The 7725-nt window shown below is 32.9% G+C and overlaps 1 protein-coding gene across 2 annotated transcripts in view; it reads right to left on the bottom strand.

Annotated features, from left to right (window-relative positions):
• LOC108687562 overlaps positions 1-7725 on the bottom strand; it is a 159132-nt gene that overhangs the window by 19283 nt on the left and 132124 nt on the right. Inside the window, exon 1 of one of the 2 annotated variants that reach the window (XM_018193411.1) lies at positions 2079-2969. The exons of the other annotated variant lie outside the window; for it this stretch is intronic. The gene's annotated coding sequence lies outside the window, so the exon portion shown is untranslated. Of the gene's footprint in view, positions 1-2078; positions 2970-7725 lie in introns of those variants that run through there. 2 annotated transcript variants of the gene reach the window in all.

Here is a 7725-nt window from a genome sequence, read left to right as displayed (position 1 = left end):
TTTTATATATATATATAAATATTCTTTGAATAAATTGTACTTATTTTGAAGACTGGTAAAATATATTAAAATATCAAGAGAGGTTTGAGATTGCGTTTACAATGTTATGGAACAATCTTACATTTAGTTAGAATTATTTTAAAAATGCGATTTCAAACTTATCTTTGTATTAATTTATACCAGTCTTCAAAATAAGTAAGACTTGTTTAAAAATATATATATATATATTAGTCTTGAATAATTTTTTACTCAAATCAACTTTATAGAAAAGCTGCAAGAGACAAAAATCATTTATTTTCTTCTCATAAAGTTCTGAGAACTTTTTCAAAATTTTTTCAGAATTTTTTAATACGTATTTTCTCATGTTAGTAAAAATAATAAAATGCAGTACTAAAAAGTTGATAAAAAATTCTGAAAAAATTTTTAGAGTTCTATGAGAAGAAAATAAATGATTTTTGTTTCTTGCAGTTTTTCTATAAAGTTGATAATATTTGAGTAAAAAATTATTCAAGACTAATATTTGGCAATTTTTAGTAATTAATACCTCGTTAATTAATATTGCGTTAACTGCAAAATGGTAGATGACTTTTCGATTCAGTTTGATTCATTCTACCTGTTCATGATGAAATATGTTAAAATCACCCTCTACATAGAAAAGAATATATAGAAATCGTTCGGACCTTAACAAACTGCGCCATCACTCGTGATAACAAAAACGTCGTTAGTCAGCGTAAGGCAGACACTATTTTTCTAGCGATCGGAAATTAAACTCGCCGCATTCAACCCGGAAAATAAGAGCGCGACCAGTCATTCATATTACCGCAGAAATTAAGGGCCGCTCGCAACAATATCCACCGCAATTCCGTACATAGTCGTTTGTTCGCGGAACACACGCGAAAACGATCGGTTCGACCGCATACAAGGCTTTGCAATTATCGCGTCCTTTGTCGCACGCGCCACGGCGGACAAAGGAAACGCAGAAGAAATATCGCTGCGGGCGGAGCGTACGGTAACGGAAATTATGATGCTCGCTTTCAGCGATTGGCGAATTAACAGCAGCGGCAAGAGATGGGGAGGGAGGGAGGGGGAAGGGGACATCGTCCACATCGGCGTTATATCCTCCTCAGAAAAAAAAATATAAAAAAGTGAATGGCTTGCGTTTTTATTGAGCCGAGTGCTCGTAAGTTACGAGAGGAACTTGTCGATATCGCTCAACGATTGCAAAAAGAACACTCGACCATTCGACGTTGACTACATATATCTTGGAAAAATAGGTATCTCTTCTGCCAAAGCAGTGATATTTTCATTGTGCTATTTGTGATAAATGCTATTAATAATACCGGAATGCATAAGTTCTTTTTTTTTTTCGGCAGATTCACCCGCGAGAAAATTATTGCATTAGTATTATTTTCGTTTGCCTTGTAGAATGAGATTAAATCGGATTTTAAATGAAAATCTTACGTTCGTCGAATCCTTTTCATTATAATTTATTTAATAATTTATCCGCGTACTAAATCTTCTGGTCAACAGAAGGCCGTTACTCTTACTCGATCATTGAACTTTCTCTGCTTTCATCTCTAATCCGATTCAATCTCCGAGCCCATTTATCTGAACCTGCTATATATCGTGATCATAATATGATTACGATACAGAATGTTCAGACAGATGTTACACAAGCTATATTTATGGAATCTTTGATCAATATGGGATCGTTTTTTTTTTCTTTTAACAAAAATAAAAAGATATTAGATACATTAAAAAATTATTAGCTAATAGATGATTCAAAATCTAATAACAGATCTTCAAAGTCTTATCAATTTTTGCGTGACGCGAATACATATCAAATAATTCATTTAATTTTAATTAGACTTTATTTTGGATTATTTCTTAATTCAGTTAACTATCTGAAGATTACAAGAGACATGAAAAAATGCGATGTCAAAAGGGATTTTTGTAGAAGCATCTAATCCGAATGACACACGAAGATTCCATCCACGAGGAATGATGCAGCCCTTATATATATATTATACGCGTGAATGCATGCGTAAAATTCGCGCGAGCGTACCGCTGGGATTTACCTTCTTCTATACTCGTGTTAGCGGCGAGACGGTGCCTCGACATGATTTGTCGCACCCTGCGCGAACGAAAAAGCAGATTGACGCCTCGTCGCATTACAATTCTCTCCCCTCCTCTTCCCTCTCTCCGTCGGGCTATGCTATATCCGCCGGGCATCGCTCGACAGATAAAACATCATTTATTATCAGAGCGCGTCGACCTCGACCTCACGGCGCCCTCCACGCCGGGAGAATGCGTCGACGATCAGGACGATTTTTTTGTTCACAAAGGGCGCACCGTGTGCGAACATCTTCGCCGAGTACCTCTCCTCCGACGACGAAGACGAACGCGCGATGATTCAAGGGAGAGAAAATTTTGCAAAGGATCCCAAGGTTCTTGGATTTACGCGTCCGTGCGTGACAGTGTGTGCACGAGCAATATTACACACAATCGCGAGGACAGGCTTAAAAATCAGCGATGGATTTATGCACACATTTACTCTCGAATCCGAAACTCTAATAACATCCTCTTGTAACAAGTCGTTGAATACTCATTTAGATTCACTCGCGATATACAAAATAAAAGAGACAGATTTTATTTAAAAATAGATTTTATTTAAAAACGCTCTTTTCATTTGGTGACAATCAACATGAGTGTCGTTCTATCTTTGTTACCATTTGTTACTCACTGATGAATGTTAAGAAAAAAAATAGATGCTTGTGCCGACTTATGTCAAATGACAAATGGAATGGGACTTATGACAAATGGAAAGCGTATCCACTGCAAATATAAATGTGTAAAAAATGACTTCGATATATGTGTTATTTGGTTTTTCGTGCAAAAATTACACTGTACATGTTTAAATGTGTAGAACCATATTTGTATACAATATATAGTTTGTTTATTTTTACATGGAAAACTAATCACATACATATTAAAGTCACTTTTTACATAGATTACATCTACGACTCGATTTATGCCGAAGTTATAATATCGATGTATGAAATTGGCCAATCATAGTCATTCCATTCTTCAGAGGAATAGCTATGATTGGCCAATTTCATAACATCGATGTTATAACATACTTCTGCATAAATCGAGCCGAGTAGACGTAGTTATACTTGCATTTGCGGTGAAAAAAACGTTTTTTAAAGTATAGCTTAAATCAATTTATATGTTCTTAGAGGGTTTGAATCCTAGAATTATAATAAACGCTTTATTTATTTGTTTATCAAAATAAATATTCTAAAGAATCGCAAGTATAATTTGTGAGTAAATAATACATTCCGTTTTTCATCAAAATAGGACTCTCATTTTTTGGCATATTCGTTCAGATTTGTCCCGATTGAATTCTGATTTCTGATTTTTTTTTTTCTGTCGCTTTTCTCATTGTAATCGAGAGAGAGAGAGAGAGAGAGAGAGAGAGAGAAAAATAAGTATGGCTTAATCAAATGGTGTTATCGTGGTTATACGCCTCAGGTTTAAGCCTAAATCCATCACTGAACAGTTAATACGATCGTTGCAGTAGAAATGAAAAGCAAAGAGACAGAAACGAAGCATGAAACGAGAATAGATGAAAGGACAGATAACGAGAATTAAACATCGAGAGATTCCCGTGCCAAGTGCCGTTCACTTTTACGGTCATCAATCGATGATTCTTGCCACGACTCGCTTGCAAGCAAGCGAGGCGACATACGCGACGCGTACATGATCCGTATCCACGGCCTAGTGCCAATTAATCCTTTTGTACGGCCGTTCTCTCCCGAAACCTGTTTCTTGTGCTCAACGGTTGGTTTGTGCTTCCCTTGGGTCGCGCGACGTCGGTGTCGGGTTGAGAGGAATTCGGCGAGTGAGATTGCACTTCTTTAACCCTTCTGATGCACTCTCGACAATAGAAATTTTCGTATCGTATAAGCTTTTATAAAAATATAGACTTACTACTGTATTCAAATTTAATTATTCGGATTAAATTAGATTATATAATTTTTAGAAAAGCGAAAATTGTGCATCAGAAGATTATTATTAAAATCGAAATAATTATTTTGGCAATCAGAGGAAACGTAGCCAGGGATTAAGCTTGGAATCAAATCATCAGGATTTTATGTTATTAATGTGTATTAAAAATAATTTCGTACCAAAAAGATTTTATGTATATATGAAAAAAATAAGCAGATATATTTTTTAATTTTTTAATTTATTCCTGTAATAAATATGCACATATGGATATTTCAATTATTGAAAATTATTTGTGGAGTTTCCTTTTCTTTTTCAAATTACAGTTTTTAAATTATAAGAATAAAAATAATATTAATGTTTAAATCGTAAGTAAAATATTTTGTTCTTTATTTAATTTCAGGCGCATTTTGAATTTTGATAAAATTTCAATACAAAAAAAAAATATGTTACAAAAAATATTTTATTTTAAGCTAAAAAATATATTTTTTGATAAGAAAATATCATATTTAGATTAATCAAAGATTTTACTTAACATAAACTAAATAAAATAAGATGTCACAGAGATCTAAAATATGTATAGAAATAAGCGGTATTTTATTTTATTCTTTATTTACGTATCAGTAATAAAACGTAATAAAACGTAATAAAACGTAAAATCATGAATGAATATATGCATCTTAATGCATTTCTTTTTTCCTGGCTACGTCCATATTTCAAACAGTAATTAATTCTGTAATACTCATTCAGCCCTTGAACAATATGTTATACAATTGGAAATCATGAAAGAGAGTTCTTAAAGTTTTTCATTATTTAGAGAGCGACTTTCGTATTCTTTTTCATGCACACGAAATAAGACGCTCTTCTCATAAATAGAATTACCAACACCCAGGCCTGCTTAGCATTAATTTCATCCCGGGATTTTCAAGCTCCGTTCCAAGTACGATTCTAATACGGCTTGAATAAGAGAGGAGTTCAACTGGATCGCACTTCTCAAATCTTCAGATTGCGAATCCGTTGCTAACTCTTTGACAACCGACGGGAGCAATCTTTCAGAGTTCTTTCTTTTTTTCTCATTCTCTTAACTCAGACGACGGGGTTTCTGCACTGGGCGCGGGCTAATGACCGCGTGACTTCTTATACCGGAGGTTCTGGTGAAGGAGATGAATAGTCAATTCGGTAATAAATCAGCCCACCGTTGCTCGTAAGTTCCCATTTACACTCTCCTTTGTTGTAGCGTCCGCAAGCCACAAAACAGGCGTGGCGTGAGATGCATATTCGTAGCGCGGCGAGATCGTGGAATGTATTGTGGCGCTATTTTGCATGTCGGACCAATGCTTAATTAGCGATTAACGAAGCGAAATGAAAAAATGATAATAGTACGTTAAAATTACAATTATCTACCAAGATTTCGTCGAGAAGTGGAATTGAAGTAAAAAAATATCGAAGCGATCAACAATCTTTTTATTAAATTTTTTCAAAAGGTACGAGATTCATTTCATCAATAAAGTATAATATTTCTAAAATATTTTTACATTAATTCTTATTGCTAAATTTTGATATATTTGGATTAACCATTATTGATAATATATGCATATAATTTATGATAATAATTTATATTTTTTTATAATTCATTTATGAACATTAAAAAATTGAACAATAATTGTACATAAATTTTAGATTTACTGATATTATTTTAAACTTGATTTGTTTATTAGTTTCTATATAATTATATTATCTATAACAATGAAGAGGAAAATGTAGCGTAGACTATTCATCAAACACCATTCACTTAGTCTGGCTCAAAAAATTAAAAGCGATATATCCGCGTCGATCGTCAAAGAGTTAATTTGTTAATTATACAGCTATATAGCTGTGCCAAATTATAAACAAAAGTTGAAAGTCCATTATTAGTAATAGTCAAAATAAATACCTTCATTACATTTGTTTAGACATCTTTTGAAAATGTAACGTGCAACACACAGGTTTTCATAATTTGCATTTTGTACTTTATGTATAATAAATATTATTAGCAACATTATTTAATACAATTTAATACAAGAAGAATATCAGCGAAAGAGAGATATCAATGAATTATGATGAATTTGTTGCACAATTTTATAATTCTGTTTCCATTAATTTTATTATTTTATACTTTACCAGAAATATATAAATTTCCAAGCTACACATGCAACCATATCTTGCTTTCTCGTAATATTCCGATATTTTCCACATGCAAGTTGATATTCTCAATGTATATATAAAAAACAGCTTTAAGACTAATATCAAAGACTAATATCAAATAAAAACAGAACGTCGATTTGCCACATTTAACAAGTCATTCAACAAACATTCATCGTAATCATTCTCTTACTGCCGCTCCTCTCTTATGCATTATAAAAAATATGGGTGTGCCATGGATTTAACACTATGCGGTATTTATATAATTTTCACCATGTTAGTGTTAATATTAACATCAACACAATGTAAATTTAAAACTTTCGAATACATCAATATGATTGCGGTATTTATATAATTTTCACCATGTTAGTGTTAATATTAACATCAACATAATGTAAATTTAAAACTTTTGATGAATACATCAATATTATCATAGATTTAAAGCTCATGGTGAAATTTACATAGTTTTTAGCGTGTACTCGTAACGATTTCTTGACTAAACATCTTTTTATATCCGAAAGTAAGTGCATAAATCAATTATGCACGTTGTTTTCAAAAGATTCCATTATTAATGCTCCGAAAGTAAGCACATGAATCAATAACACGTTACATTTTCAAAAGATTCTATTAATGCTCGAGAATCACTAATTCATATACTAATCTATCAAAATTATACTCATCTGCTCTGCATTCTGCGATGTTGTCTTATACTCCTGCTCGACGTTTCCGAAAATTTCCGTCGTGGAAGACCTCTCGAAGGTACGTAGAAATAATACATGAACGTATCGATCAAAAACACTTTTGTCCCGTTTGCAACATTCATGACATTATCGATCGTTCCTTTCATAATGTATGTTTTATGAGGATAGTCTATGATAGTCTTCCAAAACTTGTGCATCCTTCTCATAATTCGATCGCTACAATTTGTATAATAAATCGATTGAGGTATTATAACAAAGAGAAACGGTGATCAGAAGCTTTAGAAGCGGATTTAAATTTATATTTCGTTACTGACAACCATGATTAGCGCACACACATACATATACACACATACGAGTTTCCTAAAGTACTTTCTCCGTACTGTATTAGCGGTATTGTATTTATTACAAACACGGTTTGAATATTTATAACGCGTTAGCATATTTATGACATGTTAATATGAGTGGAGGTTTCAGGCTATACTACAAACTCCCATTACGGGATAGAAAAATTCGCAAGCACTGCTTGAGCGAATTTATTCTTTTCTCCACTATCTTTCACATTTCTACGAGCACATGATATCTCTAGGGAGGTTGTGTCGGCTCGGGGAAAAAATACGTACACAAAAGTCCGCCAGCAAATCTTTCCGTAGAAAGGAAAAATGGATGTTTCTCACAAACATTGACACTTAATATTTTATCTTGTTTCTTAAATTTTCCCCGTCGGAAAATATCAGTGATTCATCAAAAACTTATCAAAAATGCAAAATATCAAATTACACGTAGCATAGTTGAAGATAACTTTTTACGAAAAAAATTTTTAATTTTATATATATAT

Source organism: Atta colombica, unplaced genomic scaffold (genome assembly GCF_001594045.1).
Source record: "Atta colombica isolate Treedump-2 unplaced genomic scaffold, Acol1.0 scaffold207, whole genome shotgun sequence".
Taxonomy (NCBI): Eukaryota; Metazoa; Arthropoda; class Insecta; order Hymenoptera; family Formicidae; genus Atta; species Atta colombica.
The sequence above is the reverse complement of the archived record's forward strand: the minus strand, read 5'-3'. Positions and strand labels throughout refer to the sequence as shown.